Below are 11,924 nucleotides of genomic sequence, written 5' to 3' on the forward strand. Positions count from 1 at the left end.
AAGGGGCTACTGTTGGGGTCGTGCTTCGGTGCGCCGAAGGTCTTACACGAAGAAGCAGCTTCGACTGAAATCGCCTCCAGGAGACGGCCGAAGGTCCCTTTTTCATGGAGCTTCGGCGTTACAAACCGACATAGAGATAAAATGACCTTTTTATGCATATAGGTCTGAGTCAATGTTGTAAACTTTTGTAAGGGGCATAATTGTAATTTGTCACAGGCTGCGACCTGTGCCTATAAATAGATGAACAGTACCTCTGTACTGTTCACGCGAACCTGTCATTAGCCTTCACATCGCAATTGTATTCTCGCCTTCCTCAAGACCGAAGGTACATTTGCAATTCGAAATCATTTATATTTGTTCATATTAGTAAAGATACAAATGATTCTATGATAACATTTAAATGTTTGTCCTTTACTTGGTGATTCCTTTGAATACTTCGTCCCTCGCTGTTATACTTACGAAGGTATGTCCTTCGTAACCTTCGTCTGAGATGCTTTATATTCCGAAGGGATATAACGCTATGGAGGACGAAGGACTTTAATGCTTAACATTTTCTGTGTTGCCTTGTTCTTAATTCTTAGCATTTGAGAACAAGTCCCCAACACCGCCCAAGCTCGTTCTCCGCCATCGTCCTTCGCGGTCCTCCGCGCGGTCGTCCTCCGCCGCAAGGCCGCCCAAGCTCGGCTCGCCTCTGTGTAAGTACATCCCCAATAAGTGTTATTGTGTTGTATCACATTTATACCTATATATATCAAATGGAACATTTCTCCAAGTGCTACAATAACGAAGATTGTTAGGGCATTTACAACACCATTAAATACATGTATCTTGAGCGGTCTCCAGCAAGGTAAGCGAAAAAATCAGAAAACCGTATGTTCGCAAATAACCTGTCTCTTACACAATTTTCAAGCATAATAGACTTTAGCGCCTAGTTGAGCTGTATTTAGAATTAATACATTTATGATTTAGAGACATTTTGTTGTTCAATTTATACAATTTGAAAAGAAGAGAGTATTATTAAACTGCAGTGCTTCTTGAGCCATTCTATATGCAAATCCAACCATTTTCCATCCCATCCAGCAGAGATCGATCTACTCTAGCTAGATCAACCAATGTCATAAATCATATAAGATCTGGATAGCATGAAAATTCAACAAATGTCATAAATGCAGTTTGTCCTCATCACAGCCATGTACCACGCGCGGCGGATTTTTTTAAAATACTAGTATTTAATTATATGGCGTGGTAAAACTTAAAGAGCTCACCAGCTCTGTAGGATTCAAACAGCATGAGCCCAACTATATTGAATCCAGCCTTATCTTCGTGGTCTCATCCTGTTGGAGTTGGCCCATGACGACCACAAGGGTCATTTTAGTTCAATATATATATGTTATTTGACAGTATTTTCTGTTTTTTTCTTTTTACTTCTTCTGATTCTTAGGTAACAAGTAGTTCTCAAACATTTTGCAAATCAGGAATGAGAGTTACCTACTATAGTAAAAAAATATGAACCAAGAGTGAGTAAAACAACAAAACTACAACAGAGTAACATGGTTCAGGCAATGAAGTACACTGCAGAATAATGTCACAAGCCTATTCCACCTCTTCCACCCACATTCTTGTTAATGGGGAGCCTGGGTTGCCAATTTATCATCGAGGCCTTCGCCATAGTGATCCTCTCTCTCCCATATGCTCTTCATCTTAGTCATAGATATTCTGAATTCTTTGGTTAATTATGCTACAAATAACCATCTGCTTCAGCCCCTTGCTGTCCATCATGCCAAACATCGTATTTTCTTTTATGCAGATGATGCAGTCATTTTTAAGGTCTTTTTAAACTGATTTACTTGTTATCAAGCATATTCTTGGACTGCCCCTTGCTGTCCACAGATCCCCCAAGGAGTCCTTGCAGCTGCTTGTGGTTGTCGACGATGGTATAGATAGCAGTAGCACTGTACACAAGCAGCAAGCAACACCCCACCTCCTTGTATTGACTGTTGCATTTTTTATGAAACCTAAAGCCGTGTTTCCATCTAATTGTAGGCCCATTTGACTCTAGTCTCCGGTCTTTCTCTCCACTCTAACTACAAGCTGGCCTGCGTCTCCTCGATCATCACCACCTTGACGATCTCCGTGAAGGTATTTTCTTCTTTCTTTGATGCATATTATTAGAATTAGTATGTTAGTTAAAATTTGATGCATGATTTTTGGGTAGTTGTTACAATTGATGCATAATTTCTTGTTCATTGTAAATTATTCGATGTTAGGTTCAATGTTTGGTTAATTTTTTTATGTCTAGTGATCCTTCCTAATAGAAGAAGGGCTTAATGATGTCTATTTACACATTTTTTATTTATGTTTGTATGCATAATGATGTTTATTTACACATTTTTTATTTATGTTTGTATGCTTAATGAGGTTTACTTACATATTTTTTATACATTGAGTTATTTAGTTTCGGAATTTTAAGTATGTGAGAAAGATCGAAGAACTGGAGCATCACCTTTGCAAGAATGGGTTTATGCCTAACTATCTTGTGTGGCGCTCACATGGAGAAGTAGAGCAGAATATCACAGAGTCAGAAAGAATTGATGATGAGGAGGAGGATCGGATGGATGACTTGGTGGCTGATATTAGTAGAGAGTATCCAACATTGGCCTCGGAACAGGGTACACCAGAGGAAGTGCAAGAGTTTTATAAGCTTCTTCACACGTCAGAGGAAAAAGTGCATGACGACACCACTGTGACCGTGTTGCAGGTGGTTACACGTTTTATGGCAATGAAGGCAAAGTATAACTTCTTGAATAACTGCTATAACGATATAATCAATCTGATTATTGATCTCATCCCATCGAACCATAAGATGCCAAAAGACTTATATCAGTCCAAAAAGATCGTGTTCGGTGTTGGGATGAAGTATAAGAAGATTGATGTGTGCGAAGATAATTGCATGTTGTTCTGGAAGGAATATGAAGCGGCCACCCATTGTCAGATATGCGGTAAATCAAGATATGCAGAGGTACTAAAAGAGGATGGAGCTACTTTTGCTACAAAAGTGGCAGTTAAACAGCTTCGATATATGCCCATCACCCCAAGGCTTAAATGTCTGTTTTTAACCCCAGAAACTGCGAAGCTAATGTTGTGGCATAAGGAAGGAGACCGTGAGAGCCAAGATCCAGACATTATGATGCATCCATCAGATGGCGATGCTTGGAAGGCTCTGGATCGTTTTGACCCAGAATTTGCAAGAGACGCTAGGAATGTTCGGCTAGGCTTGTCCACTGATGGTTTCACTCCTTACGACAACAGTTCAACTTCATACTCTTGTTGGCCGGTTTTCATCATGCCCTACAACCCCCCTCCCAACAAATGCATGAAAGAAGGGTTCATATTTCTTGCCCTTATTATTCCAGGGCCTAAACATCCTGGAAATAAGATCAATGTATTCATGCAACCGTTGATTGAAGAGTTCAAAGAGCTATGGGTAGGGGTAAAGGCTTATGATGGTCATCTAAAACATGAATTTACCTTACATGCTGTATATTTGTGGTCAATTCATGATTTGCCTGCATATGGTATTTGGTCTGGCTGGTGTGTCCACGGTCGACTGTGTTGTCCCATATGCATGGGGGACACACAAGCATATCGATTGGAGCATGGTAAAAAGGTCTCATTCTTTGATTGTCATCGACGGTTTCTTCCATCCAACCACCCGTTTCGAAATGATACGAAGTCATTTAGAAGAGGCATAAAAGTTAAAGATGGTCCACCAAAACGTTTAATGGGTGAAGATATCCTGATACAACATCGTGACCTTCAAAGGGCTGCAGAAGGTCATGAGTTTGAAGGCTATGGTCAAGATCACAACTGGACTCATATTTCTTTTCTCTGGGAACTTCCGTATGCGAAGGTATTGATTTTACCACACAACATAGATTTGATGCACCAAGAGCGCAATGTTGCTGAAAGCATCATAAGCATGTGTCTAAACATTAAGGGTAAAACAAATGACAACATCAATGCCAGGAAAGATTTAGCTAATCTTTGCGATCGCCCTAGCCTTGAGGTCAAATTAAATCCTAATGGAAAGGAGAGGACACCACGAGCTCCATACTGTCTAAAGCCGGAAGAGCGAAAAGAAGTATTTCAATGGTTGAAAATGTTGAAGTTTCTAGACCGCTATGCAGCTAACATAAAACGTACTGTTAACCTCGACACTAATAAATTAAATGGTTTGAAGGCTCACGATTACCATATTTTGATGGAAAGACTTATGCCGGTAATGTTCCGTGGCTATTTGAAGCCTCCTCTGTGGAAGATGATTGCTGAACTTAGTTACATATATAGACATATATGTGCTAAGCATATCTCAAAGAAATTGATGATTCAATTTGAGAAACAAATCGTGGTGCTTGTATGCAAGATGGAAAAAGTATTTCCGCCTGGATTTATGAATGTGATGCAACATTTGCTAGTGCACTTACCTTATGAAGCATTGTTAGGAGGACCAGTGCAGTTCCGATGGATGTATAGTCAAGAAAGAGAATTGAAAAAACTTAGAGCTACTTTGCGGAACAAAGCAAGGGTTGAGGGGTGTATCGCAGAGGCCTTTGCAGCTAAAGAGATCACAATCTTCTCAAGTCAGTATTTATCACACACTAACAACGTGAATGCTCAGTCAACACGGTATCATACTGAAGAAGAAGGTCCTTCGATCGACCTTAGTGTTTTTTTCTGGAAGAGGAAAGGGGTCGGGGCTTCTACTGCACATTATGTTGACATAAGAGAGCGTAATTTCACCATGCTCTACTTGTACACCAACATGGAGGAACTTGATCCATACTTTGAAATATTTGATTCCATATATTTAACTGGCCACAAACCTACACCAAAGGAACTGGATAATCTACGTATGAAAGGGATGAATGGAGGTCCATGTTTCGTTGAATGGTTCCACGAGCATGTAATTATCTCTTTATAATTTTCCTTTGTGTACTTAGTTTGCTCATATGACTTGCTATTTACCAATATCTTTTTTTTTCTGCTCTATGTAGTGTAAGAAACTTGACTCTCTAGTCTCGGATGATTTGCGACAGATATCACATGGTCAGTTGAAAGCAAGAAAATATAGCCGCTATGATATTAATGGATACCGTTTTCGAACATTAGAAAAAATCCACCCACAGGCAGCCACGACAAACAGTGGAGTAGTAGCAACTGCCACAAATGCAGACAGAGGCACTCATGACTATTATGGTGTTCTTCAAGATATAACAGAGTACACTCTTGGTGGGGCCAAAGAGTTCATGTTTGTGTTATTTGATTGTGAATGGTTTGATCCTCAACAAACGCGAGAGGATGAATTTGGAATTGTGGAGGTAAAGCATGAATCACGGTTTAAAGGCAGCGATTATAGCAATGTTGTGCTTGCACATCAAGCATAACAGGTGTACTATCTGACATATCCTCGTGAAAACTTGAAGTCTTGTTGGGTTGTATACAAAATTAATCCTGAAGTCCATCCGTTACGATATGATTATTACAACACAAATAACGAAGATGATGATTCTGTTAATATTTATCAAGAAGGCGATCAGTCAGAAAATAGAGAATTTACTATATCTGAGGATTTAGGGCTCCATGAAGTAGCTAGTCTCGCCATAGATTTGATGGCAGAAGAAACAGGTCCTTCTAGGGCAAGGACTCGTAAGTCACAGAGAATTCTTGAAAAACAACAAAGACTTGAAATAATTGAGCAGCGCGTTGCTGAAGCAGATTCTGATGCCGATGATTTTTGAAAAGTATATATATTTAAATTCTTGTATATGCATTCCTATTTCAATACTAAAAGTATATATATTTAAATTCTTGTAATGAAATTTGTGCAGATGATGAGGGTCATGGACAAGCTCAAAGGGAAGAAGCGCGGAGACCGTGGTGACTCCTCGAGGTCACGGTCGACTAGGGGTTCAGGTGGTGGGGATACATCCTCTATGTTGTTCCAGGTATTTAATTTGTTTTATTTTCTTTTCTTCTACGTATACTTCGAGTACTTGATATATCTCATTGTTGATTATGTTTGTAGGGCTCTACAACGTCAAGGCAACGGCTAGAGCAGCTCCTTGGTTGCATGGAGGAGCAGGGGCGCGAAGTGGCAAGCCATAGTGCACCTGGGCAAGAGCGCGAGGTGGCAGGCCATAGTGCACCTGGGCAAGAGCGCGATGTGGCAGGCCACAATGCACTTGAGCCAGAGCGTGAGGCGATAGGCTCAAGTGGACCTATGCTAGAGCAGGACCACAATGCATTTGAGCAAGCGCGCGAGGCGGCAGAGCACAATGCACCTAGGCTAGAGGACGAGCTGGCACGCCAAGGTTCACCGATGCGTGATGATGATGACTATGGGGAGGACTACGATGGAGAGGCCGATGGAGAGGCCGATGATGAGGTTGCTACGACGACACAGGCAACGAACTTCAGGTAATTTTATTTTGACGAGGAGTTCTATTTTTTGTTGGATTGATATTATTACCAGTGCACAATTTACAATTTTGTAGGTTTTGGCGGTCCCTTAGAGTTCCACCGACACAACCCTTGGACCAATGTAGGGTCATAAACCCTGCAGGAGAGAGGAGCTGGGTGGAGGTGGCATGGAGTGGCAAAGGTCACCGGACACCGGTTAACACAGTGCTGGGATCTATAGCTCGTTTTCACTATCCAGGGGTGGTACAACTCAACGGGGCAGAGATAGGGGCGTATCACTGGGCTCACTAGGGCCTCAAACCATATGGACCCGACCGTACTCACCAAGACGCGGTGTGGTCATCGTTTTGGGTGAGTTTATTATGTCTTTTAAATTTACTTACCGTGGGCGTCTATAAATGAATTTAATTTCTTCTTCATTTTGCAGGAACAATTTAGATTGGACGAAACAGCAAATGAAGAACATGCAAAACATGTATTCCACAATGCTGCTAGAAAAGTTATAAATGGTTCAATGTCAGATGCACGGGTCAAAGCTGTTACCGTGTACTTCAAAAAAGTGAAGGGTCAAACAATGACCAACAAGCAGGCATGTGAAATCCACTTGACAGCTGAGGAGTACAAACAAAGTGAAGTGGACTGGCTCACTGCTCATCCTGAAGCTTGGGTCAAGCTCTGCGAGTACTGGGCCTCAGATGAGTACAAAGTGATTTCAGATAGAAATCGTTTGAACCGGAAGAGCAAACCGGGCCTCCATCGATTTGGAGCAGATGGATTTATTGGGAAATCACAATGAATGGTATGACGAGCTAAGTAACATTTAGTCTTTTTCCCTCAGACAAATTTGTATATTTTATTATGTCTCTTACTACAGGAGGCTCATGATGGTGTTGAACCCCGATTCATTGACGTTTACATGGAGGGACACCGAGGTCCAGATCCAGAGCATCCAGAAGTTTTATGTGACGACAGCGCGACAGAAAAGCTGGTAGGTGTAAATAATAACTATATATTCTTAATTAACTTGTGACTCATTTATAATTAACATAAATTGTTTTGTAGACTCGTTATGCCGAGGAGGTTAGGAGGAAAGCAGGAGACGATGATCTAGATTGGAGGGAGGCACCTTTCGATCCGGATGCAGCATATGTTGCTGGTGGTGGGCTACCACATGGGAGGTATGATAAGATCAAAGTTGTGATATATAAAAACTATTGGTTCATAACTTGTGATGTTTCTAGGTTGGGGATCGGTGATGGGGTTGTGAGTCGCGATAGCTTTGGTCGTCGGTCAGTTTCCTCGGTGGGGAGTAGATCTCGAACTTCAACTTCGAGGGAATCAGAGCTTGATGAGCAACTAAGACAACAACAACAACAAGTTCAACAACTATCTCAACAAGTTCAGATGATGCAGGGAATACTGATGCAGGTAATAATTTTATTAATACGCTCAGAATCTGCCCAATCTCAAAATTTGCCCATATTTTTTTATCTAACTCGCTCTGAGCCTTAGACAGCCCAAAATCGGTCTGGTCAATTGTTTAGTGATTTCTGCATTTATTAGGAGGTTGTCATAGCCTGTGATATGAACATACCCTTAACTAGGCGCTGAAGTATAATAGACTTCAGGCTGTATACTAGGCGCTGAAGTATAATTTAGGTGTCCAGCTGGTCGAGCGAGCCTAGGAGTTTGCAGTGAATTAGGGTATTGAGACAAGGATCACCTTTTTCTGAATGAAAAAACTTGAAAACGGATAAGAACAGTACTGTGGCACTTATGAAACAATGGCATGGCATAGTCTTTAACGCAAGTAACATGTGATGTTCCGATCTTGCTTGACGGCTCATATGCTGCACAACAGTCAGCTCGAGGACTGGTGCTAGGCAGGCTGAAAATGTTTGGTACAAACAACACAGCTAGAAGAGAAATTGGCTACGGTGGCTGTATGTCGTTGCCTTGAACATTGAATTGTGCTCCCCAGAAATGTCAAAGAAGTTGGCTTGCTGGAATCTTTGGGGGCAAGTAGTCAGGATGACCTTTGCTAGTTAGGACGCTTTTCCATTTGAAAAAAACATGGAAGATAGCTGACTTTTCTTCGTAAGTTTTATAGCTGGCAAGTAGTCATGATGACCTTGAACATTGAACTGTCCAAACACTGTTCTCTATAGCTGGAAGGTTCCAGTTGACCAAACTGTTTTTTCTGTACTTCCCCTCACTTAGCTTGTTTTATGAATAATGCCAGTAAATATCACATACAGCAGGCAGGTAGCTAATCAGTAATTGATTATTTGCAAATGAACTACAAATGTCAGCTGAAAAAGGATTGGTCTTCTTATGAAATTTACTGATCCCCAATGATGGACTCAAAAACTCTATAGATGCTTTCACTAGGTAACCATTAGTATTAAAAACAATGTTAGTTGGGTCTTAACGTGTACCCCTGGTCCAACTGGAAAAGCAACAGAGTGTACTAGTCAATGACTATATCAGACCCTTGAAAATTCTTCATCGCCCCTTCTTTTTCCTTGGGTTAATTATGTCTGTGCCATTATAATTTTTCATGTTTTGATATGTGCCACTAAACTTCTTAAGCTTGCAAATATGCCATTAAACTTCTAATCAAATCTGAAATAGACCATTTTATACGGTTGTCTAAATCAGACCTTGCACCAGTGAACATATTTTTGTATTTACCCTTGCTTTGACGAATGCCTGTTTTTATTAGACAAATGCAACACAATTTATGTATACCCATTCGTCTCTCCATACCTGCGCCTCCTTTAACCCTAGTAGCCACCACCGGAGTTGTGCCTCCTGCCGGAGCTGTGCCACCCGCAGGAGCTTTCGGTGTCTTCTCGCACTGTGTTATTTGCAACACCTAGATTATGTTGATCTGGTGCTTTGTTGCACTGGTGCTTCAGTAACAACTGTTTCAGCTTTCAGCAACCTATCTTTCTTCTACAGTAGCTTCTTTTTTATCTACTGGTTCCTGGTTCTGTGATTGAATATCTACAGGTGGCTCCCTTGTGATATCTTGGCGTTGTCTCCTTAGATGCTAGCATGGTGCTCTGTTGAGTTGTTTCTTCAGCCTTTTCATTCATGGGCCATCGATTTCTTCAGCGGGTTCTTCATTTAGCACTTCAAGAGCAAGCGCAACTCTGGTAGGAAGTGCAGCTCCAGCAGCCAGGAGAATACAAGTCGTGATGCGTTCATCGCAAAATCAGTGTTCGTTCAAGTAAGGGTACAAAGAAATACGAAAATACATCACTGGTGGATGGTCTGATTCAGACAAAACCGTATAAAATGGTCTATTTCATATTTGACTGGAAGTTTAATGGCACATTTGTAAGCTTAAAAAGTTCAGTGGCACATATCAAAACATGGAAAATTATAATGGCACAGACATGATTAACCCTTTTTCCTTTGTTTGTTCCTGCCATTGCTTTCTGGGATACTTGATAGATCTGTAGTGTACTTTAAGCTGCGAGTTGGGATGGGCATATTATAGGTTCAGGCTGTATACATGGCAGCGCGCCCTGCATATTATTAGATCATCCACATAGACCTCCACCACCAGGAGAGAATTTCCAGCCCCTTTTCTGAAGACAACATGTTCCACTACACACTTGTTGATTAGCTGATTTTTGTGTTATGTGTAATCTAGGCTATTCCTGTTTGCTTTCTTGATTAGCTGATTTTGTGTTATGTGTAATCGCAATTTCTGTCATCTGCTAGTTGCTGCCTGCATCAGTGAATTGTGACTTCAGTTGGTAAAGCCTAACTCATGGTTCAGTTGGTAACTTGCTTGTGACTTCAGTTGGTAAACCAACTTCGACATCAGCTAGCATCCCATCGTTTACAGCATTTTTACATCCAAGTTTTTTTTAAAATGGTCTGGTTGTAGAAATAAAAAAAGCATGCACATAGATTATGGTGGCGCAAGTGCTTTTTAGCTCTGTCTTTCTTCTGTATCTATCAACCACTCTAATCCTACACGTTCCAATGCACTTTATGTTTTCCATCGGATTCAGAATTCAGTTGTTTAGTATAAACTCTATATATACATTAGTTTAAAATAAAACTCAAGCTTATTATATTTGCAGATGTATAGTGCTCAGATGGGATCTCAAATGGGACCCCAGTTGACCCGTCCGTCACAATCTGGACAGACACCAAACACCAATGAAACACAGGTATAGTTTTGTAGTATATTTACTTTCATTTACAATTATAATCATGCATCATTTTATTTGATAATAGGGTTCTGAGACCGGACAAGGAACCCACAGATGGACATACATTGGTCGATGCCCCCTAGAGGACAGATTCTTCCTCCTCCACAACCAGGCATGGGATATTGGCCGCCACCACCATGGGGATATCCGACACATCCAATGGGGCCTTGGGGACGCCCCCCATGGCCAACACAGCCACTTCCGTCACCAGCGGTACGTTCCTGAATTTAATGCTAGTTGATTTCAATGCTAGTTGATTTTTCCACAAACTCAGTTACTTGGGGTCTAAAACGATGGTACCATTTTCCATAAACTCGGTTAGGTTTAAGTTAATTTGACACTGACAAAATCCAGGATAAGACAGCTAGTATGGCCAAAGACTTGTGTCGTTGTGCTTTCAATCTGTTGACTGGTGCCTTTGTCATATTGAGCTAGTTCTTAATGCCAGTTGTATATTAATGAGAATTTTTGTTTATTTTGTAGGATTCCACAACTCATCAAGTGACTCCTCCCCCTCACGATAACTTTGCGGACAGATGTCTCAATTCTAGTGGTGGAGCTACAAACAACAATCCGATGTCCTGATCGAGAGCGATGGAGCTAATGTTTGAACTTGTGTATTTGAACTTGTGAACTACAAATGTGAACTATGAATGTGAACTTATGTATTTGGACTTAATTATGTGAATTTGTGAACTTATGTATTTGGACTTGTGTGAATTTGTGATATGAACATATATCCATGTGTTTGAAATCTTTATTGTATGTGATGTTCTGTGTTGCATGTGATATTATGTGTGTCTAATTTTTCATTTCTGTATTTTTTATTTTTTTCTGGAAAATAGTTAAGAACGTGGGTACCCACGTTTTTAAGGTTAAGAACGTGGGTACCCACGTTCTTAAGGTTAAGAACGTGGGTACCGTCGAACTTAATGGCAGCCCTCGCCGACCCACGCAGGACCTATAAGTTCGACGGCCACGTGGCACCGTCAAACTTAACTGTAAGAACGTGGGTGCCGTCGAACTTATGGGAAAGAATTCGACGGCCCCCGTCGAACTTAAAAACCCACGTTCTTAACCTTAAGTTCGACGGTACCCACGTTCTTAATGTTAAGTTCGACGGTACCCACGTTCTTAATGTTAAGTTCGACGGTACCCACGTTTTTAACCTTAAGAACGTGGGGGCCGTCGAACTTACTTCTTTAAGTT

General features: G+C 41.0%; 1 long non-coding RNA gene across 1 annotated transcript; it reads left to right on the top strand.

Moving 5' to 3' along the window:
- Positions 1-7,423: 7,423 nt before the first annotated feature.
- LOC109945181 (uncharacterized) lies at positions 7,424-7,902 on the top strand. The gene is made up of 3 exons (XR_002268366.1): positions 7,424-7,468; positions 7,543-7,658; positions 7,722-7,902. It is a non-coding gene; the product is annotated as an uncharacterized lncRNA (long non-coding RNA).
- The last annotated feature ends 4,022 nt before the right edge of the window (positions 7,903-11,924 follow it).

This window comes from Zea mays, chromosome 3 (genome assembly GCF_902167145.1).
Source record: "Zea mays cultivar B73 chromosome 3, Zm-B73-REFERENCE-NAM-5.0, whole genome shotgun sequence".
NCBI lineage: Eukaryota > Viridiplantae > Streptophyta > Magnoliopsida > Poales > Poaceae > Zea > Zea mays.